General features: G+C 50.9%; 34 non-coding genes across 34 annotated transcripts; 20 read left to right on the top strand and 14 right to left on the bottom strand.

Moving 5' to 3' along the window:
- Nucleotides 1–306: 306 nt before the first annotated feature.
- Nucleotides 307–378, bottom strand: trnae-cuc (transfer RNA glutamic acid (anticodon CUC)). The gene has a single exon. It is a non-coding gene; the product is annotated as a tRNA-Glu (tRNA).
- Nucleotides 379–629: 251 nt separating this feature from the next.
- Nucleotides 630–701, top strand: trnac-gca (transfer RNA cysteine (anticodon GCA)). The gene has a single exon. It is a non-coding gene; the product is annotated as a tRNA-Cys (tRNA).
- Nucleotides 702–1,260: 559 nt separating this feature from the next.
- On the bottom strand, nt 1,261–1,334 carry trnan-guu (transfer RNA asparagine (anticodon GUU)). Its single transcript has one exon. It is a non-coding gene; the product is annotated as a tRNA-Asn (tRNA).
- Nucleotides 1,335–1,447: 113 nt separating this feature from the next.
- trnak-cuu (transfer RNA lysine (anticodon CUU)) lies at nt 1,448–1,520 on the top strand. The gene has a single exon. It is a non-coding gene; the product is annotated as a tRNA-Lys (tRNA).
- Nucleotides 1,521–1,913: 393 nt separating this feature from the next.
- trnae-cuc (transfer RNA glutamic acid (anticodon CUC)) lies at nt 1,914–1,985 on the bottom strand. Its single transcript has one exon. It is a non-coding gene; the product is annotated as a tRNA-Glu (tRNA).
- Nucleotides 1,986–2,236: 251 nt separating this feature from the next.
- Nucleotides 2,237–2,308, top strand: trnac-gca (transfer RNA cysteine (anticodon GCA)). Its single transcript has one exon. It is a non-coding gene; the product is annotated as a tRNA-Cys (tRNA).
- Nucleotides 2,309–2,867: 559 nt separating this feature from the next.
- trnan-guu (transfer RNA asparagine (anticodon GUU)) lies at nt 2,868–2,941 on the bottom strand. The gene has a single exon. It is a non-coding gene; the product is annotated as a tRNA-Asn (tRNA).
- Nucleotides 2,942–3,054: 113 nt separating this feature from the next.
- On the top strand, nt 3,055–3,127 carry trnak-cuu (transfer RNA lysine (anticodon CUU)). Its single transcript has one exon. It is a non-coding gene; the product is annotated as a tRNA-Lys (tRNA).
- A 716-nt stretch (nt 3,128–3,843) lies between these two features.
- Nucleotides 3,844–3,915, top strand: trnac-gca (transfer RNA cysteine (anticodon GCA)). Its single transcript has one exon. It is a non-coding gene; the product is annotated as a tRNA-Cys (tRNA).
- A 559-nt stretch (nt 3,916–4,474) lies between these two features.
- On the bottom strand, nt 4,475–4,548 carry trnan-guu (transfer RNA asparagine (anticodon GUU)). Its single transcript has one exon. It is a non-coding gene; the product is annotated as a tRNA-Asn (tRNA).
- A 113-nt stretch (nt 4,549–4,661) lies between these two features.
- On the top strand, nt 4,662–4,734 carry trnak-cuu (transfer RNA lysine (anticodon CUU)). Its single transcript has one exon. It is a non-coding gene; the product is annotated as a tRNA-Lys (tRNA).
- Nucleotides 4,735–5,127: 393 nt separating this feature from the next.
- On the bottom strand, nt 5,128–5,199 carry trnae-cuc (transfer RNA glutamic acid (anticodon CUC)). Its single transcript has one exon. It is a non-coding gene; the product is annotated as a tRNA-Glu (tRNA).
- Nucleotides 5,200–5,447: 248 nt separating this feature from the next.
- Nucleotides 5,448–5,521, top strand: trnac-gca (transfer RNA cysteine (anticodon GCA)). Its single transcript has one exon. It is a non-coding gene; the product is annotated as a tRNA-Cys (tRNA).
- A 559-nt stretch (nt 5,522–6,080) lies between these two features.
- On the bottom strand, nt 6,081–6,154 carry trnan-guu (transfer RNA asparagine (anticodon GUU)). Its single transcript has one exon. It is a non-coding gene; the product is annotated as a tRNA-Asn (tRNA).
- Nucleotides 6,155–6,267: 113 nt separating this feature from the next.
- trnak-cuu (transfer RNA lysine (anticodon CUU)) lies at nt 6,268–6,340 on the top strand. The gene has a single exon. It is a non-coding gene; the product is annotated as a tRNA-Lys (tRNA).
- A 716-nt stretch (nt 6,341–7,056) lies between these two features.
- trnac-gca (transfer RNA cysteine (anticodon GCA)) lies at nt 7,057–7,128 on the top strand. Its single transcript has one exon. It is a non-coding gene; the product is annotated as a tRNA-Cys (tRNA).
- Nucleotides 7,129–7,677: 549 nt separating this feature from the next.
- On the bottom strand, nt 7,678–7,751 carry trnan-guu (transfer RNA asparagine (anticodon GUU)). The gene has a single exon. It is a non-coding gene; the product is annotated as a tRNA-Asn (tRNA).
- Nucleotides 7,752–7,864: 113 nt separating this feature from the next.
- On the top strand, nt 7,865–7,937 carry trnak-cuu (transfer RNA lysine (anticodon CUU)). The gene has a single exon. It is a non-coding gene; the product is annotated as a tRNA-Lys (tRNA).
- A 717-nt stretch (nt 7,938–8,654) lies between these two features.
- Nucleotides 8,655–8,726, top strand: trnac-gca (transfer RNA cysteine (anticodon GCA)). Its single transcript has one exon. It is a non-coding gene; the product is annotated as a tRNA-Cys (tRNA).
- A 559-nt stretch (nt 8,727–9,285) lies between these two features.
- Nucleotides 9,286–9,359, bottom strand: trnan-guu (transfer RNA asparagine (anticodon GUU)). The gene has a single exon. It is a non-coding gene; the product is annotated as a tRNA-Asn (tRNA).
- A 113-nt stretch (nt 9,360–9,472) lies between these two features.
- On the top strand, nt 9,473–9,545 carry trnak-cuu (transfer RNA lysine (anticodon CUU)). The gene has a single exon. It is a non-coding gene; the product is annotated as a tRNA-Lys (tRNA).
- Nucleotides 9,546–10,260: 715 nt separating this feature from the next.
- trnac-gca (transfer RNA cysteine (anticodon GCA)) lies at nt 10,261–10,332 on the top strand. Its single transcript has one exon. It is a non-coding gene; the product is annotated as a tRNA-Cys (tRNA).
- A 558-nt stretch (nt 10,333–10,890) lies between these two features.
- trnan-guu (transfer RNA asparagine (anticodon GUU)) lies at nt 10,891–10,964 on the bottom strand. Its single transcript has one exon. It is a non-coding gene; the product is annotated as a tRNA-Asn (tRNA).
- Nucleotides 10,965–11,077: 113 nt separating this feature from the next.
- On the top strand, nt 11,078–11,150 carry trnak-cuu (transfer RNA lysine (anticodon CUU)). The gene has a single exon. It is a non-coding gene; the product is annotated as a tRNA-Lys (tRNA).
- Nucleotides 11,151–11,852: 702 nt separating this feature from the next.
- Nucleotides 11,853–11,924, top strand: trnas-gcu (transfer RNA serine (anticodon GCU)). Its single transcript has one exon. It is a non-coding gene; the product is annotated as a tRNA-Ser (tRNA).
- Nucleotides 11,925–12,484: 560 nt separating this feature from the next.
- On the bottom strand, nt 12,485–12,558 carry trnan-guu (transfer RNA asparagine (anticodon GUU)). Its single transcript has one exon. It is a non-coding gene; the product is annotated as a tRNA-Asn (tRNA).
- A 733-nt stretch (nt 12,559–13,291) lies between these two features.
- trnac-gca (transfer RNA cysteine (anticodon GCA)) lies at nt 13,292–13,363 on the top strand. The gene has a single exon. It is a non-coding gene; the product is annotated as a tRNA-Cys (tRNA).
- A 557-nt stretch (nt 13,364–13,920) lies between these two features.
- On the bottom strand, nt 13,921–13,994 carry trnan-guu (transfer RNA asparagine (anticodon GUU)). Its single transcript has one exon. It is a non-coding gene; the product is annotated as a tRNA-Asn (tRNA).
- A 743-nt stretch (nt 13,995–14,737) lies between these two features.
- trnac-gca (transfer RNA cysteine (anticodon GCA)) lies at nt 14,738–14,809 on the top strand. Its single transcript has one exon. It is a non-coding gene; the product is annotated as a tRNA-Cys (tRNA).
- A 559-nt stretch (nt 14,810–15,368) lies between these two features.
- On the bottom strand, nt 15,369–15,442 carry trnan-guu (transfer RNA asparagine (anticodon GUU)). The gene has a single exon. It is a non-coding gene; the product is annotated as a tRNA-Asn (tRNA).
- A 113-nt stretch (nt 15,443–15,555) lies between these two features.
- On the top strand, nt 15,556–15,628 carry trnak-cuu (transfer RNA lysine (anticodon CUU)). The gene has a single exon. It is a non-coding gene; the product is annotated as a tRNA-Lys (tRNA).
- Nucleotides 15,629–16,191: 563 nt separating this feature from the next.
- On the top strand, nt 16,192–16,263 carry trnac-gca (transfer RNA cysteine (anticodon GCA)). The gene has a single exon. It is a non-coding gene; the product is annotated as a tRNA-Cys (tRNA).
- A 559-nt stretch (nt 16,264–16,822) lies between these two features.
- trnan-guu (transfer RNA asparagine (anticodon GUU)) lies at nt 16,823–16,896 on the bottom strand. The gene has a single exon. It is a non-coding gene; the product is annotated as a tRNA-Asn (tRNA).
- A 113-nt stretch (nt 16,897–17,009) lies between these two features.
- On the top strand, nt 17,010–17,082 carry trnak-cuu (transfer RNA lysine (anticodon CUU)). The gene has a single exon. It is a non-coding gene; the product is annotated as a tRNA-Lys (tRNA).
- Nucleotides 17,083–19,095: the final 2,013 nt, after the last annotated feature.

The following is a 19,095-nucleotide window of genomic DNA, read 5'->3' as shown; positions in this document are numbered from 1 at the left end:
TCACTCTGCCTTCTTGTGAGAGGCCAGATAGGACCCGTGGCCTGCGTGATGAATGCGCTGTGTTCTCCCATGCAAGTGGATGTCTGTGCTGTCGTGCAGCTCACTTGAAAATGCCCTGCTGCTCATTATATTGGCCAGGAGTGAAAAACAGAAGGGTGAGAAGGTAGCTGAGGGCGCGACTGCACTGGGAATGCTGTGAGGGCCTCGTTCAGGTCCCGGAAGTCAGAAGCTGGCCGTAAGGGTCACAATGGGAAGTGCAGGGAGAGACAAAAAAAAAAAAAAAGAAGCCCAGAAAGACCCCCGGACTTCCCTGACCGGGAATCGAACCCGGGCCGTGGCGGTGAGAGCGCCAAATCCTGACCACTAGACCACCAGGGATCCCCCATGACAGTGCTTTGCGCCCTGTCATACAGAAATACTCACAGGTGCCCCTTCAGGTCAGACCTGGCAAAGCCTTCCGTCTTCAGGGAACATTTCGCCTATGTGCCGTACAGCACTGCCCTGTGTCTTAAAGGAGAAGTCGCTTTTTTTTTCATGACTGGGTTACAGCTTAATGCTGCATAAAGAGTAGCCACAGAGTGTGTCAAAGTGGCTTGTGTTTCCACCTCATCTCCTTTGCTCTGCCTGCGGGGGGTATAGCTCAGTGGTAGAGCATTTGACTGCAGATCAAGAGGTCGTAGGTTCAAATCCTGGTGCCCCCTGCGCTGGTTCTCCTGAGTGCCGTTCAGGCTGTGCTTCTTGCTGCCAGTATGGCGTTCCTTGCTGGTCCCCTTTGCTTGATGTGAGTGCTGGCAACGTGAAAGAGTGCCAGAGTCTTCCCCCCCAGCACGGTGCACCAAAAGGTGCTACTGGGGACCCATCCGGCGCTATGAAATCTCCCCTCGACGTGCTACACCCCAGCTACGACACGCCCGGAAAGCATTCCGTCTGCGATGCTGTAGAAGTGCATGGCGCTGCATTTTTTGTGCCATGTATACCACACGCAAATTTGTTGTTGTTTTAGCAGTTTTGGCGCAAGAGTGTTTTTTCCCAGAGACAAAGAAAGAAGAAAGACAAAGTATTTTAGTGCAAAATTGTTTTAGTTGATTCACAGCGATATTCTTTTTTTGAGAGGCAAACTATAAAGAAAGCAAAGAGACTAACAAGTCTGGTAAAACTCTGATATTGCATGCTAGGATAATAGAGAAATAGTGCAACGCACCATAAAGGGAGACTGATGGAGAGATCATCCGCTTCAAGTCAGAGAGGAAAAAGAGAGCACGTCCCAGGGTGGGTTTGAACCACCAACCTCTCGGTTAACAGCCGAGCGCGCTAACCGATTGCGCCACGGAGACAGCGAGTACATGAGCACAGCTGTGCTTTATGGGGTTCGGAGTCAGAAGGCACTTCGCAGAGAAGAACCGGTTCAGAAAGTTGCCGGTCCAGAAGCCCCGACATCTGTGTGTTGGCCTGGCTAGCTCAGTCGGTAGAGCATGAGACTCTTAATCTCAGGGTCGTGGGTTCGAGCCCCACGCTGGGCGCTGTCTTCTTGGCGCTTAGAAGCCCATCGCCCTCCGAGACGTGAACATGAAGAGTCACGCCGTCAATAAAATTTGATCGTGACTCACTCTGCCTTCTTGTGAGAGGCCAGATAGGACCCGTGGCCTGCGTGGTGAATGCGCTGTGTTCTCCCATGCAAGTGGATGTCCGTGCTGGCTGTCGTGCAGCTCACTTGAAAATGCCCTGCTGCTCATTATATTGGCCAGGAGTGAAAAACAGAAGGGTGAGAAGGTAGCTGAGGGCGCGACTGCACTGGGAATGCTGTGAGGGCCTCGTTCAGGTCCCGGAAGTCAGAAGCTGGCCGTAAGGGTCACAATGGGAAGTGCAGGGAGAGACAAAAAAAAAAAAAAAGAAGCCCAGAAAGACCCCTGGACTTCCCTGACCGGGAATCGAACCCGGGCCGTGGCGGTGAGAGCGCCAAATCCTGACCACTAGACCACCAGGGATCCCCCATGACAGTGCTTTGCGCCCTGTCATACAGAATAACTCACAGGTGCCCCTTCAGGTCAGACCTGGCAAAGCCTTCCGTCTTCAGGGCACATTTCGCCTATGTGCCGTACAGCACTGCCCTGTGTCTTAAAGGAGAAGTCGCTTTTTTTTTCATGACTGGGTTACAGCTTAATGCTGCATAAAGAGTAGCCACAGAGTGTGTCAAAGTGGCTTGTGTTTCCACCTCATCTCCTTTGCTCTGCCTGCGGGGGGTATAGCTCAGTGGTAGAGCATTTGACTGCAGATCAAGAGGTCCTAGGTTCAAATCCTGGTGCCCGCTGCGCTGGTTCTCCTGAGTGCCGTTCAGGCTGTGCTTCTTGCTGCCAGTATGGCGTTCCTTGCTGGTCCCCTTTGCTTGATGTGAGTGCTGGCAACGTGAAAGAGTGCCAGAGTCTTCCCCCCCAGCACGGTGCACCAAAAGGTGCTACTGGGGACCCATCCGGCGCTATGAAATCTCCCCTCGACGTGCTACACCCCAGCTACGACACGCCCGGAAAGCATTCCATCTGCGATGCTGTAGAAGTGCATGGCGCTGCGTTTTTTGTGCCATGTATACCACACGCAAATTTGTTGTTGTTTTAGCAGTTTTGGCGCAAGAGTGTTTTTTCCCAGAGACAAAGAAAGAAGAAAGACAAAGTATTTTAGTGCAAAATTGTTTTAGTTGATTCACAGCGATATTCTTTTTTCGAGAGGCAAACTATAAAGAAAGCAAAGAGACTAACAAGTCTGGTAAAACTCTGATATTGCATGCTAGGATAATAGAGAAATAATGCAACGCACCATAAAGGGAGACTGATGGAGAGATCATCCGCTTCAAGTCAGAGAGGAAAAAGAGAGCACGTCCCCGGGTGGGTTTGAACCACCAACCTCTCGGTTAACAGCCGAGCGCGCTAACCGATTGCGCCACGGAGACAGCGAGTACATGAGCACAGCTGTGCTTTATGGGGTTCGGAGTCAGAAGGCACTTCGCAGAGAAGAACCGGTTCAGAAAGTTGCCGGTCCAGAAGCCCTGACATCTGTGTGTTGGCCCGGCTAGCTCAGTCGGTAGAGCATGAGACTCTTAATCTCAGGGTCGTGGGTTCGAGCCCCACGCTGGGCGCTGTCTTCTTGGCGCTTAGAAGCCCATCACCCTCCGAGACGTGAACATGAAGAGTCACGCCGTCAATAAAACTTGATCGTGACTCACTCTGCCTTCTTGTGAGAGGCCAGATAGGACCCGTGGCCTGCGTGGTGAATGCGCTGTGTTCTCCCATGCAAGTGGATGTCCGTGCTGTCGTGCAGCTCACTTGAAAATGCCCTGCTGCTCATTATATTGGCCAGGAGTGAAAAACAGAAGGGTGAGAAGGTAGCTGAGGGCGCGACTGCACTGGGAATGCTGTGAGGGCCTCGTTCAGGTCCTGGAAGTCAGAAGCTGGCCGTAAGGGTCACAATGGGAAGTGCAGGGAGAGACAAAAAAAAAAAAAAAAAAAGAAGCCCAGAAAGACCCCCGGACTTTCCTGACCGGGAATCGAACCCGGGCCGTGGCGGTGAGAGCGCCAAATCCTGACCACTAGACCACCAGGGATCCCCCATGACAGTGCTTTGCGCCCTGTCATACAGAAATACTCACAGGTGCCCCTTCAGGTCAGACCTGGCAAAGCCTTCCGTCTTCAGGGCACATTTCGCCTATGTGCCGTACAGCACTGCCCTGTGTCTTAAAGGAGAAGTCGCTTTTTTTTTCATGACTGGGTTACAGCTTAATGCTGCATAAAGAGTAGCCACAGAGTGTGTCAAAGTGGCTTGTGTTTCCACCTCATCTCCTTTGCTCTGCCTGCGGGGGGTATAGCTCAGTGGTAGAGCATTTGACTGCAGATCAAGAGGTCCTAGGTTCAAATCCTGGTGCCCCCTGCGCTGGTTCTCCTGAGTGCCATTCAGGCTGTGCTTCTTGCTGCCAGTATGGCGTTCCTTGCTGGTCCCCTTTGCTTGATGTGAGTGCTGGCAACGTGAAAGAGTGCCAGAGTCTTCCCCCCCAGCACGGTGCACCAAAAGGTGCTACTGGGGACCCATCCGGCGCTATGAAATCTCCCCTCGATGTGCTACACCCCAGCTACGACACGCCCGGAAAGCATTCCGTCTGCGATGCTGTAGAAGTGCATGGCGCTGCGTTTTTTGTGCCATGTATACCACACGCAAATTTGTTGTTGTTTTAGCAGTTTTGGCGCAAGAGTGTTTTTTCCCAGAGACAAAGAAAGAAGAAAGACAAAGTATTTTAGTGCAAAATTGTTTTAGTTGATTCACAGCGATATTCTTTTTTTGAGAGGCAAACTATAAAGAAAGCAAAGAGACTAACAAGTCTGGTAAAACTCTGATATTGCATGCTAGGATAATAGAGAAATAGTGCAACGCACCATAAAGGGAGACTGATGGAGAGATCATCCGCTTCAAGTCAGAGAGGAAAAAGAGAGCACGTCCCCGGGTGGGTTTGAACCACCAACCTCTCGGTTAACAGCCTAGCGCGCTAACCGATTGCGCCACGGAGACAGCGAGTACATGAGCACAGCTGTGCTTTATGGGGTTCGGAGTCAGAAGGCACTTCGCAGAGAAGAACCGGTTCAGAAAGTTGCCGGTCCAGAAGCCCCGACATCTGTTTGTTGGCCCGGCTAGCTCAGTCGGTAGAGCATGAGACTCTTAATCTCAGGGTCGTGGGTTCGAGCCCCACGCTGGGCGCTGTCTTCTTGGCGCTTAGAAGCCCATCGCCCTCCGAGACGTGAACATGAAGAGTCACGCCGTCAATAAAACTTGATCGTGACTCACTCTGCCTTCTTGTGAGAGGCCAGATAGGACCCGTGGCCTGCGTGGTGAATGCGCTGTGTTCTCCCATGCAAGTGGATGTCCGTGCTGGCTGTCGTGCAGCTCACTTGAAAATGCCCTGCTGCTCATTATATTGGCCAGGAGTGAAAAACAGAAGGGTGAGAAGGTAGCTGAGGGCGCGACTGCACTGGGAATGCTGTGAGGGCCTCGTTCAGGTCCCGGAAGTCAGAAGCTGGCTGTAAGGGTCACAATGGGAAGTGCAGGGAGAGACAAAAAAAAAAAAAAAGAAGCCCAGAAAGACCCCCGGACTTCCCTGACCGGGAATCGAACCCGGGCCGTGGCGGTGAGAGCGCCAAATCCTGACCACTAGACCACCAGGGATCCCCCATGACAGTGCTTTGCGCCCTGTCATACAGAAATACTCACAGGTGCCCCTTCAGGTCAGACCTGGCAAAGCCTTCCGTCTTCAGGGCACATTTCGCCTATGTGCCGTACAGCACTGCCCTGTGTCTTAAAGGAGAAGTCGCTTTTTTTTTCATGACTGGGTTACAGCTTAATGCTGCATAAAGAGTAGCCACAGAGTGTGTCAAAGTGGCTTGTGTTTCCACCTCATCTCTTTTGCTCTGCCTGCGGGGGTATAGCTCAGTGGTAGAGCATTTGACTGCAGATCCAGAGGTCCTAGGTTCAAATCCTGGTGCCCGCTGCGCTGGTTCTCCTGAGTGCCATTCAGGCTGTGCTTCTTGCTGCCAGTATGGCGTTCCTTGCTGGTCCCCTTTGCTTTATGTGAGTGCTGGCAACGTGAAAGAGTGCCAGAGTCTTCCCCCCCAGCACGGTGCACCAAAAGGTGCTACTGGGGACCCATCCGGCGCTATGAAATCTCCCCTCGACGTGCTACACCCCAGCTACGACACGCCCGGAAAGCATTCCGTCTGCGATGCTGTAGAAGTGCATGGCGCTGCGTTTTTTGTGCCATGTATACCACACGCAAATTTGTTGTTGTTTTAGCAGTTTTGGCGCAAGAGTGTTTTTTCCCAGAGACAAAGAAAGAAGAAAGACAAAGTATTTTAGTGCAAAATTGTTTTAGTTGATTCACAGCGATATTCTTTTTTCGAGAGGCAAACTATAAAGAAAGCAAAGAGACTAACAAGTCTGGTAAAACTCTGATATTGCATGCTAGGATAATAGAGAAATAATGCAACGCACCATAAAGGGAGACTGATGGAGAGATCATCCGCTTCAAGTCAGAGAGGAAAAAGAGAGCACGTCCCCGGGTGGGTTTGAACCACCAACCTCTCGGTTAACAGCCGAGCGCGCTAACCGATTGCGCCACGGAGACAGCGAGTACATGAGCACAGCTGTGCTTTATGGGGTTCGGAGTCAGAAGGCACTTCGCAGAGAAGAACCGGTTCAGAAAGTTGCCGGTCCAGAAGCCCTGACATCTGTGTGTTGGCCCGGCTAGCTCAGTCGGTAGAGCATGAGACTCTTAATCTCAGGGTCGTGGGTTCGAGCCCAACGCTGGGCGCTGTCTTCTTGGCGCTTAGAAGCCCATCACCCTCCGAGACGTGAACATGAAGAGTCACGCCGTCAATAAAACTTGATCGTGACTCACTCTGCCTTCTTGTGAGAGGCCAGATAGGACCCGTGGCCTGCGTGGTGAATGCGCTGTGTTCTCCCATGCAAGTGGATGTCCGTGCTGTCGTGCAGCTCACTTGAAAATGCCCTGCTGCTCATTATATTGGCCAGGAGTGAAAAACAGAAGGGTGAGAAGGTAGCTGAGGGCGCGACTGCACTGGGAATGCTGTGAGGGCCTCGTTCAGGTCCCGGAAGTCAGAAGCTGGCCGTAAGGGTCACAATGGGAAGTGCAGGGAGAGACAAAAGAAAAAAAAAAAAAAAGAAGCCCAGAAAGACCCCCGGACTTCCCTGACCAGGAATCGAACCCGGGCCGTGGCGGTGAGAGCGCCAAATCCTGACCACTAGACCACCAGGGATCCCCCATGACAGTGCTTTGCGCCCTGTCATACAGAAATACTCACAGGTGCCCCTTCAGGTCAGACCTGGCAAAGCCTTCCGTCTTCAGGGCACATTTCGCCTATGTGCCGTACAGCACTGCCCTGTGTCTTAAAGGAGAAGTCGCTTTTTTTTTCATGACTGGGTTACAGCTTAATGCTGCATAAAGAGTAGCCACAGAGTGTGTCAAAGTGGCTTGTGTTTCCACCTCATCTCCTTTGCTCTGCCTGCGGGGGTATAGCTCAGTGGTAGAGCATTTGACTGCAGATCAAGAGGTCCTAGTTTCAAATCCTGGTGCCCCCTGCGCTGGCTCTCCTGAGTGCCATTCAGGCTGTGCTTCTTGCTGCCAGTATGGCGTTCCCCTATGCTTGATGTGAGTGCTGGCAACGTGAAAGAGTGCCAGAGTCTTCCCCCCCAGCACGGTGCACCAAAAGGTGCTACTGGGGACCCATCCGGCGCTATGAAATCTCCCCTCGACGTGCTACACCCCAGCTACGACACGCCCGGAAAGCATTCCGTCTGCGATGCTGTAGAAGTGCATGGCGCTGCGTTTTTTGTGCCATGTATACCACACGCAAATTTGTTGTTGTTTTAGCAGTTTTGGCGCAAGAGTGTTTTTTCCCAGAGACAAAGAAAGAAGAAAGACAAAGTATTTTAGTGCAAAATTGTTTTAGTTGATTCACAGCGATATTCTTTTTTCGAGAGGCAAACTATAAAGAAAGCAAAGAGACTAACAAGTCTGGTAAAACTCTGATATTGCATGCTAGGATAATAGAGAAATAATGCAACGCACCATAAAGGGAGACTGATGGAGAGATCATCCGCTTCAAGTCAGAGAGGAAAAAGAGAGCACGTCCCCGGGTGGGTTTGAACCACCAACCTCTAGGTTAACAGCCGAGCGCGCTAACCGATAGCGCCACGGAGACAGCGAGTACATGAGCACAGCTGTGCTTTATGGGGTTCGGAGTCAGAAGGCACTTCGCAGAGAAGAACCGGTTCAGAAAGTTGCCGGTCCAGAAGCCCTGACATCTGTGTGTTGGCCCGGCTAGCTCAGTCGGTAGAGCATGAGACTCTTAATCTCAGGGTCGTGGGTTCGAGCCCCACGCTGGGCGCTGTCTTCTTGGCGCTTAGAAGCCCATCACCCTCCGAGACGTGAACATGAAGAGTCACGCCGTCAATAAAACTTGATCGTGACTCACTCTGCCTTCTTGTGAGAGGCCAGATAGGACCCGTGGCCTGCGTGGTGAATGCGCTGTGTTCTCCCATGCAAGTGGATGTCCGTGCTGTCGTGCAGCTCACTTGAAAATGCCCTGCTGCTCATTATATTGGCCAGGAGTGAAAAACAGAAGGGTGAGAAGGTAGCTGAGGGCGCGACTGCACTGGGAATGCTGTGAGGTCCTCGTTCTGGTCCCGGAAGTCAGAAGCTGGCCGTAAGGGTCACAATGGGAAGTGCAGGGAGAGACAAAAAAAAAAAAAAAAAAAAAGAAGCCCAGAAAGACCCCTGGACTTCCCTGACCAGGAATCGAACCCGGGCCATGGCGGTGAGAGCACCAAATCCTGACCACTAGACCACCAGGGATCCCCCATGACAGTGCTTTGCGCCCTGTCATACAGAAATACTCACAGGTGCCCCTTCAGGTCAGACCTGGCAAAGCCTTCCGTCTTCAGGGCACATTTCGCCTATGTGCCGTACAGCACTGCCCTGTGTCTTAAAGGAGAAGTCGCTTTTTTTTTCATGGCTGGGTTACAGCTTAATGCTGCATAAAGAGTAGCCACAGAGTGTGTCAAAGTGGCTTGTGTTTCCACCTCATCTCCTTTGCTCTGCCTGCGGGGGTATAGCTCAGTGGTAGAGCATTTGACTGCAGATCAAGAGGTCCTAGGTTCAAATCCTGGTGCCCCCTGCGCTGGTTCTCCTGAGTGCCATTCAGGCTGTGCTTCTTGCTGCCAGTATGGCGTTCCTTGCTGGTCCCCTTTGCTTGATGTGAGTGCTGGCAACGTGAAAGAGTGCTAGAGTCTTCCCCCCCAGCACGGTGCACCAAAAGGTGCTACTGGGGACCCATCCGGCGCTATGAAATCTCCCCTCGACGTGCTACACCCCAGCTACGACAAGCCCGGAAAGCATTCCGTCTGCGATGCTGTAGAAGTGCATGGCGCTGCGTTTTTTGTGCCATGTATACCACACGCAAATTTGTTGTTGTTTTAGCAGTTTTGGCGCAAGAGTGTTTTTTCCCAGAGACAAAGAAAGAAGAAAGACAAAGTATTTTAGTGCAAAATTGTTTTAGTTGATTCACAGCGATATTCTTTTTTCGAGAGGCAAACTATAAAGAAAGCAAAGAGACTAACAAGTCTGGTAAAACTCTGATATTGCATGCTAGGATAATAGAGAAATAATGCAACGCACCATAAAGGGAGACTGATGGAGAGATCATCCGCTTCAAGTCAGAGAGGAAAAAGAGAGCACGTCCCCGGGTGGGTTTGAACCACCAACCTCTCGGTTAACAGCCGAGCGCGCTAACCGATTGCGCCACGGAGACAGCGAGTACATGAGCACAGCTGTGCTTTATGGGGTTCGGAGTCAGAAGGCACTTCGCAGAGAAGAACCGGTTCAGAAAGTTGCCGGTCCAGAGGCCCCGACATCTGTGTGTTGGCCCGGCTAGCTCAGTCGGTAGAGCATGAGACTCTTAATCTCAGGGTCGTGGGTTCGAGCCCCACGCTGGGCGCTGTCTTCTTGGCGCTTAGAAGCCCATCGCCCTCCGAGACGTGAACATGAAGAGTCACGCCGTCAATAAAACTTGATCGTGACTCACTCTGCCTTCTTGTTAGAGGCCAGATAGGACCAGTGGCCTGCGTGGTGAATGCGCTGTGTTCTCCCATGCAAGTGGATGTCCGTGCTATCGTGCAGCTCACTTGAAAATGCCCTGCTGCTCATTATATTAGCCAGGAGTGAAAAACAGAAGGGTGAGAAGGTAGCTGAGGGCGCGACTGCACTGGGAATGCTGTGAGGGCCTCGTTCAGGTCCCGGAAGTCAGAAGCTGGCCGTAAGGGTCACAATGGGAAGTGCAGGGAGAGACAAAAAAAAAAAAAAAAAAGAAGCCCAGAAAGACCCCCGGACTTCCCTGACCGGGAATCGAACCCGGGCCGTGGCGGTGAGAGCGTCAAATCCTGACCACTAGACCACCAGGGATCCCCCATGACAGTGCTTTGCGCCCTGTCATACAGAAATACTCACAGGTGCCCCTTCAGGTCAGACCTGGCAAAGCCTTCCGTCTTCAGGGCACATTTCGCCTATGTGCCGTACAGCACTGCCCTGTGTCTTAAAGGAGAAGTCGCTTTTTTTTTCATGACTGGGTTACAGCTTAATGCTGCATAAAGAGTAGCCACAGAGTGTGTCAAAGTGGCTTGTGTTTCCACCTCATCTCCTTTGCTCTGCCTGCGGGGGGTATAGCTCAGTGGTAGAGCATTTGACTGCAGATCAAGAGGTCCTAGGTTCAAATCCTGGTGCCCCCTGCGCTGGTTCTCCTGAGTGCCGTTCAGGCTGTTCTTCTTGCTGCCAGTATGGCGTTCCTTGCTGGTCCCCTTTGCTTGATGTGAGTGCTGGCAACGTGAAAGAGTGCCAGAGTCTTCCCCCCCAGCACGGTGCACCAAAAGGTGCTACTGGGGACCCATCCGGCGCTATGAAATCTCCCCTCGACGTGCTACACCCCAGCTACGACACGCCCGGAAAGCATTCCGTCTGCGATGCTGTAGAAGTGCATGGCGCTGCGTTTTTTGTGCCATGTATACCACACGCAAATTTGTTGTTGTTTTAGCAGTTTTGGCGCAAGAGTGTTTTTCCCAGAGACAAAGAAAGAAGAAAGACAAAGTATTTTAGTGCAAAATTGTTTTAGTTGATTCACAGCGATATTCTTTTTTCGAGAGGCAAACTATAAAGAAAGCAAAGAGACTAACAAGTCTGGTAAAACTCTGATATTGCATGCTAGGATAATAGAGAAATAGTGCAACGCACCATAAAGGGAGACTGATGGAGAGATCATCCGCTTCAAGTCAGAGAGGAAAAAGAGAGCACGTCCCCGGGTGGGTTTGAACCACCAACCTCTCGGTTAACAGCCGAGCGCGCTAACCGATTGCGCCACGGAGACAGCGAGTACATGAGCACAGCTGTGCTTTATGGGGTTCGGAGTCAGAAGGCACTTCGCAGAGAAGAACCGGTTCAGAAAGTTGCCGGTCCAGAAGCCCCGACATCTGTGTGTTGGCCCGGCTAGCTCAGTCGGTAGAGCATGAGACTCTTAATCTCAGGGTCGTGGGTTCGAGCCCCACGCTTGGCGCTTAGAAGCCCATCGCCCTCCGAGACGTGAACATGAAGAGTCACGCCGTCAATAAAACTTGATCGTGACTCACTCTGCCTTCTTGTTAGAGGCCAGATAGGACCAGTGGCCTGCGTGGTGAATGCGCTGTGTTCTCCCATGCAAGTGGATGTCCGTGCTATCGTGCAGCTCACTTGAAAATGCCCTGCTGCTCATTATATTAGCCAGGAGTGAAAAACAGAAGGGTGAGATGGTAGCTGAGGGCGCGACTGCACTGGGAATGCTGTGAGGGCCTCGTTCAGGTCCCGGAAGTCAGAAGCTGGCCGTAAGGGTCACAATGGGAAGTGCAGGGAGAGACAAAAAAAAAAAAAAAAAAAGAAGCCCAGAAAGACCCCCGGACTTCCCTGACCGGGAATCGAACCGGGGCCGTGGCGGTGAGAGCGCCAAATCCTGACCACTAGACCACCAGGGATCCCCCATGACAGTGCTTTGCGCCCTGTCATACAGAAATACTCACAGGTGCCCCTTCAGGTCAGACCTGGCAAAGCCTTCCGTCTTCAGGGCACATTTCGCCTATGTGCCGTACAGCACTGCCCTGTGTCTTAAAGGAGAAGTCGCTTTTTTTTTCATGACTGGGTTACAGCTTAATGCTGCATAAAGAGTAGCCACAGAGTGTGTCAAAGTGGCTTGTGTTTCCACCTCATCTCCTTTGCTCTGCCTGCGGGGGGTATAGCTCAGTGGTAGAGCATTTGACTGCTGATCAAGAGGTCCTAGGTTCAAATCCTGGTGCCCCCTGCGCTGGTTCTCCTGAGTGCCGTTCAGGCTGTGCTTCTTGCTGCCAGTATGGCATTCCTTGCTGGTCCCCTTTGCTTGATGTGAGTGCTGGCAACGTGAAAGAGTGCCAGAGTCTTCCCCCCCAGCACGGTGCACCAAAAGGTGCTACTGGGGACCCATCCGGCGCTATGAAATCTCCCCTCGACGTGCTACACCCCAGCTACGACACGCCCGGAAAGCATTCCGTCTGCGATGCTGTAGAAGTGCATGGCGCTGCGTTTTTTGTGCCATGTATACCACACGCAAATTTGTTGTTGTTTTAGCAGTTTTGGCGCAAGAGTGTTTTTTTCCCAGAGACAAAGAAAGAAGAAAGACAAAGTATTTTAGTGCAAAATTGTTTTAGTTGATTCACAGCGATATTCTTTTTTTGAGAGGCAAACTATAAAAAAAGCAAAGAGACTAACAAGTCTGGTAAAACTCTGATATTGCATGCTAGGATAATAGAGAAATAATGCAACGCACCATAAAGGGAGACTGATGGAGAGATCATCCGCTTCAAGTCAGAGAGGAAAAAGAGAGCACGTCCCCGGGTGGGTTTGAACCACCAACCTCTCGGTTAACAGCCTAGCGCGCTAACCGATTGCGCCACGGAGACAGCGAGTACATGAGCACAGCTGTGCTTTATGGGGTTCGGAGTCAGAAGGCACTTCGCAGAGAAGAACCGGTTCAGAAAGTTGCCGGTCCAGAGGCCCCGACATCTGTGTGTTGGCCCGGCTAGCTCAGTCGGTAGAGCATGAGACTCTTAATCTCAGGGTTGTGGGTTCGAGCTGGGCGCTGTCTTCTTGGCGCTTAGAAGCCCATCACCCTCCGAGACGTGAACATGAAGAGTCACGCCGTCAATAAAACTTGATCGTGACTCACTCTGCCTTCTTGTGAGAGGCCAGATAGGACCCGTGGCCTGCGTGGTGAATGCGCTGTGTTCTCCCATGCAAGTGGATGTCCGTGCTGTCGTGCAGCTCACTTGAAAATGCCCTGCTGCTCATTATATTGGCCAGGAGTGAAAAACAGAAGGGTGAGAAGGTAGCTGAGGGCGCGACTGCACTGGGAATGCTGTGAGGGCCTCGTTCAGGTCCCGGAAGTCAGAAGCTGGCCGTAAGGGTCACAATGGGAAGTGCAGGGAGAGACAAAAAAAAAAAAAAAAAAGAAGCCCAGAAAGACCCCCGGACTTCCCTGACGGGGAATCGAGCCCGGGCCGTGGCGGTGAGAGCGCCAAATCCTGACCACTAGACCACCAGGGATCCCCCATTACATTGCTTTGCGCCCTATCATACAGAAATACTCACAGGTGCCCCTTCAGGTCAGACCTGGCAAAGCCTTCCGTCTATATCCGGGGTATAGCTCAGTGGTAGAGCATTTGACTGCAGATCAAGAGGTCCTAGGTTCAAATCCTGGTGCCCCCTGCGCTGGTTCTCCTGAGTGCCGTTCAGGCTGTGCTTCTTGCTGCCAGTATGGCGTTCCTTGCTGGTCCCCTTTGCTTGATGTGAGTGCTGGCAACGTGAAAGAGTGCCAGAGTCTTCCCCCCCAGCACGGTGCACCAAAAGGTGCTACTGGGGACCCATCCGGCGCTATGAAATCTCCCCTCGACGTGCTACACCCCAGCTACGACACGCCCGGAAAGCATTCCGTCTGCGATGCTGTAGAAGTGCATGGCGCTGCGTTTTTGTGCCATGTATACCACACGCAAATTTGTTGTTGTTTTAGCAGTTTTGGCGCAAGAGTGTTTTTCCCAGAGACAAAGAAAGAAGAAAGACAAAGTATTTTAGTGCAAAATTGTTTTAGTTGATTCACAGCGATATTCTTTTTTCGAGAGGCAAACTATAAAGAAAGCAAAGAGACTAACAAGTCTGGTAAAACTCTGATATTGCATGCTAGGATAATAGAGAAATAATGCAACGCACCATAAAGGGAGACTGATGGAGAGATCATCCGCTTCAAGTCAGAGAGGAAAAAGAGAGCACGTCCCCGGGTGGGTTTGAACCACCAACCTCTCGGTTAACAGCCGAGCGCGCTAACCGATTGCGCCACGGAGACAGCGAGTACATGAGCACAGCTCTGCTTTATGGGGTTCGGAGTCAGAAGGAACTTCGCAGAGAAGAACCGGTTCAGAAAGTTGCCGGTCCAGAGGCCCCGACATCTGTGTGTTGGCCTGGCTAGCTCAGTCGGTAGAGCATGAGACTCTTAATCTCAGGGTCGTGGGTTCGAGCTGGGCGCTGTCTTCTTGGCGCTTAGAAGCCCATCACCCTCCGAGACGTGAACATGAAGAGTCACGCCGTCAATAAAACTTGATCGTGACTCACTCTGCCTTCTTGTGAGAGGCCAGATAGGACCCGTGGCCTGCGTGGTGAATGCGCTGTGTTCTCCCATGCAAGTGGATGTCCGTGCTGTCGTGCAGCTCACTTGAAAATGCCCTGCTGCTCATTATATTGGCCAGGAGTGAAAAACAGAAGGGTGAGAAGGTAGCTGAGGGCGCGACTGCACTGGGAATGCTGTGAGGGCCTCGTTCAGGTCCCGGAAGTCAGAAGCTGGCCGTAAGGGTCACAATGGGAAGTGCAGGGAGAGACAAAAAAAAAAAAAAAAAAAAAAAAAAAAGAAGCCCAGAAAGACCCCCGGACTTCCCTGACGGGGAATCGAGCCCGGGCCGTGGCGGTGAGAGCGCCAAATCCTGACCACTAGACCACCAGGGATCCCCCATGACAGTGCTTTGCGCCCTGTCATACAGAAATACTCACAGGTGCCCCTTCAGGTCAGACCTGGCAAAGCCTTCCGTCTATATCCGGGGTATAGCTCAGTGGTAGAGCATTTGACTGCAGATCAAGAGGTCCTAGGTTCAAATCCTGGTGCCCCCTGCGCTGGTTCTCCTGAGTGCCGTTCAGGCTGTGCTTCTTGCTGCCAGTATGGCGTTCCTTGCTGGTCCCCTTTGCTTGATGTGAGTGCTGGCAACGTGAAAGAGTGCCAGAGTCTTCCCCCCCAGCACGGTGCACCAAAAGGTGCTACTGGGGACCCATCCGGCGCTATGAAATCTCCCCTCGACGTGCTACACCCCAGCTACGACACGCCCGGAAAGCATTCCGTCTGCGATGCTGTAGAAGTGCATGGCGCTGCGTTTTTTGTGCCATGTATACCACACGCAAATTTGTTGTTGTTTTAGCAGTTTTGGCGCAAGAGTGTTTTTTCCCAGAGACAAAGAAAGAAGAAAGACAAAGTATTTTAGTGCAAAATTGTTTTAGTTGATTCACAGCGATATTCTTTTTTTGAGAGGCAAACTATAAAGAAAGCAAAGAGACTAACAAGTCTGGTAAAACTCTGATATTGCATGCTAGGATAATAGAGAAATAATGCAACGCACCATAAAGGGAGACTGATGGAGAGATCATCCGCTTCAAGTCAGAGAGGAAAAAAAGAGCACGTCCCCGGGTGGGTTTGAACCACCAACCTCTCGGTTAACAGCCGAGCGCGCTAACCAATTGCGCCACGGAGACAGCGAGTACATGAGCACAGCTGTGCTTTATGGGGTTCGGAGTCAGAAGGCACTTCGCAGAGAAGAACCGGTTCAGAAAGTTGCCGGTCCAGAGGCCCCGACATCTGTGTGTTGGCCCGGCTAGCTCAGTCGGAAGAGCATGAGACTCTTAATCTCAGGGTCGTGGGTTCGAGCCCCACGCTGGGTGCTGTCTTCTTGGCGCTTAGAAGCCCATCACCCTCCGAGACGTGAACATGAAGAGTCACGCCGTCAATAAAACTTGATCGTGACTCACTCTGCCTTCTTGTGAGAGGCCAGATAGGACCCGTGGCCTGCGTGGTGAATGCGCTGTGTTCTCCCATGCAAGTGGATGTCCGTGCTGTCGTGCAGCTCACTTGAAAATGCCCTGCTGCTCATTATATTGGCCAGGAGTGAAAAACAGAAGGGTGAGAAGGTAGCTGAGGGCGCGACTGCACTGGGAATGCTGTGAGGGCCTCGTTCAGGTCCCGGAAGTCAGAAGCTGGCTGTAAGGGTCACAATGGGAAGTGCAGGGAGAGACAAAAAAAAAAAAAAAAAAAAAAAAAAAGAAGCCCAGAAAGACCCCCGGACTTCCCTGACTGGGAATCGAGCCCGGGCCGTGGCGGTGAGAGCGCCAAATCCTGACCACTAGACCACCAGGGATCCCCCATGACATTGCTTTGCGCCCTGTCATACAGAAATACTCACAGGTGCCCCTTCAGGTCAGACCTGGCAAAGCCTTCCGTCTATATCCGGGGTATAGCTCAGTGGTAGAGCATTTGACTGCAGATCAAGAGGTCCTAGGTTCAAATCCTGGTGCCCCCTGCGCTGGTTCTCCTGAGTGCCGTTCAGGCTGTGCTTCTTGCTGCCAGTATGGCGTTCCTTGCTGGTCCCCTTTGCTTGATGTGAGTGCTGGCAACGTGAAAGAGTGCCAGAGTCTTCCCCCCCAGCACGGTGCACCAAAAGGTGCTACTGGGGACCCATCCGGCGCTATGAAATCTCCCCTCGACGTGCTACACCCCAGCTACGACACGCCCGGAAAGCATTCCGTCTGCGATGCTGTAGAAGTGCATGGCGCTGCGTTTTTTGTGCCATGTATACCACACGCAAATTTGTTGTTGTTTTAGCAGTTTTGGCGCAAGAGTGTTTTTTCCCAGAGACAAAGAAAGAAGAAAGACAAAGTATTTTAGTGCAAAATTGTTTTAGTTGATTCACAGCGATATTCTTTTTTTGAGAGGCAAACTATAAAGAAAGCAAAGAGACTAACAAGTCTGGTAAAACTCTGATATTGCATGCTAGGATAATAGAGAAATAATGCAACGCACCATAAAGGGAGACTGATGGAGAGATCATCCGCTTCAAGTCAGAGAGGAAAAAGAGAGCACGTCCCCGGGTGGGTTTGAACCACCAACCTCTCGGTTAACAGCCGAGCGCGCTAACCGATTGCGCCACGGAGACAGCGAGTACATGAGCACAGCTGTGCTTTATGGGGTTCGGAGTCAGAAGGCACTTCGCAGAGAAGAACCGGTTCAGAAAGTTGCCGGTCCAGAAGCCCTGACATCTGTGTGTTGGCCCGGCTAGCTCAGTCGGTAGAGCATGAGACTCTTAATCTCAGGGTCGTGGGTTCGAGCCCCACGCTGGGCGCTGTCTTCTTGGCGCTTAGAAGCCCATCACCCTCCGAGACGTGAACATGAAGAGTCACGCCGTCAATAAAACTTGATCGTGACTCACTCTGCCTTCTTGTGAGAGGCCAGATAGGACCCGTGGCCTGCGTGGTGAATGCGCTGTGTTCTCCCATGCAAGTGGATGTCCGTGCTGTCGTGCAGCTCACTTGAAAATGCCCTGCTGCTCATTATATTGGCCAGGAGTGAAAAACAGAAGGGTGAGAAGGTAGCTGAGGGCGCGACTGCACTGGGAATGCTGTGAGGGCCTCGTTCAGGTCCCGGAAGTCAGAAGCTGGCCGTAAGGGTCACAATGGGAAGTGCAGGGAGAGACAAAAAAAAAAAAAGAAGCCCAGAAAGACCCCCGGACTTCCCTGACCAGGAATCGAACCCGGGCCGTGGCGGTGAGAGCGCCAAATCCTGACCACTAGACCACCAGGGATCCCCCATGACAGTGCTTTGCGCCCTGTCATACAGAAATACTCACAGGTGCCCCTTCAGGTCAGACCTGGCAAAGCCTTCCGTCTTCAGGGCACATTTCGCCTATGTGCCGTACAGCACTGCCCTGTGTCTTAAAGGAGAAGTCGCTTTTTTTTTCATGACTGGGTTACAGCTTAATGCTGCATAAAGAGTAGCAACAGAGTGTGTCAAAGTGGCTTGTGTTTCCACCTCATCTCCTTTGCTCTGCCTATGAAATCTCCCCTCGACGTGCTACACCTCAGCTACGACACGCCCAGAAAGCATTCCGTCTGCGATGCTGTAGAAGTGCATAGCGCTGCGTATTTCGTGCCATGTATACCACACGCAAATTTATTGTTGTTTTTGCATTTTTGGAGTAAGATGATTTTTTCCGATAGACATCTCATGTCATGAAATGTCTTGAGTAAATTCTGCATAGAAGCACTGTTCCTTAAACGTGTGTTGTTTTTCTCTCCCAGCAGACAACTTTGTCGCCTTCTTTTTTCGGAGTACACTGGCCCAGCCTTGCAGCTAGGTTGGTTCCATTGACAGCTCTCTCACATGTGCGATGCCACTCATGCTTTCAGACTCTTCCCTTCAAGCTCACGCAAAATATCTTACATCTGTTCTGCGCCTGTTTTAGCCAACCCTTGTGCAGGAGTAGGAGCTCTATGGGTCCATTTTTCTTTTAAAGGTTTTAATTTTTTAATTTCTTACATTTACTGTAAGGTGATATTTCAAACATGGTAATGGCCATAGTTATTTGAAAGTTTGTGCATTCTTTGTTTTTATGAAGAGTTTTATTGTTATTATTTTAAAAAAATATTGTGTGTTTTTACTAAGAAACTAATTAAATAAATTGTTTTCCCGCTGGATTGAATAGAAGTGGGTTAACTGTTCTTTTCCTATCTTGATCCCATTCTAACCAGGATAAAACAGGAATTCCATTATAAATCTAAAATTCGCTGTATCCAAAGCGTTGGGGCAGTTTTCAATCCCTACAGACTATTTACAAGGTAATAAAACTGTTACATACCTGTACATGCGTGTGCATGTGTGTGCAGACTTGTCTTGAAAATCTCGCTCCAATCTGCTGACCATAGTGGGTTTCCCTGTTGTTGCTGTCTAGAGGCACTTCCTCTATTGTAAACGTTCCCTGTGATCATTGTCAGTCTTTATAAACTTTCCCACAAAACAATCTCTGCTTTCTAAAGATATTTTCCTGTAACCTCGACTCCTGTACCTCCGTTCGTTACACCTTTTCTACAGATGTTTCAGCAATGAGTCTGTAATTGAAAGCTAATTTTACATAATTATTTTACCTTGTTTCAGTTAGGATTTATAGAGTACGGCAAAATATTGCAAAGTAGTTTTGGTTCTTAAGATTAAAAAAAAAAAACTAATCTGATGATGAATAGCGACAAGAGAGGGAGACAGTTAATGAAGGTATTCATTGGGTGATGCAGGAAACAGCAAACCACCGTGATCCAATCTTTTAATGAACAGCCTTTCTTCCCTTCTGGATTATATTCTTGAC

Source organism: Brienomyrus brachyistius, chromosome 18 (assembly GCF_023856365.1).
Source record: "Brienomyrus brachyistius isolate T26 chromosome 18, BBRACH_0.4, whole genome shotgun sequence".
NCBI classification, from domain to species: domain Eukaryota; kingdom Metazoa; phylum Chordata; class Actinopteri; order Osteoglossiformes; family Mormyridae; genus Brienomyrus; species Brienomyrus brachyistius.
This window is presented reverse-complemented; position numbering and strand designations above follow the sequence as displayed.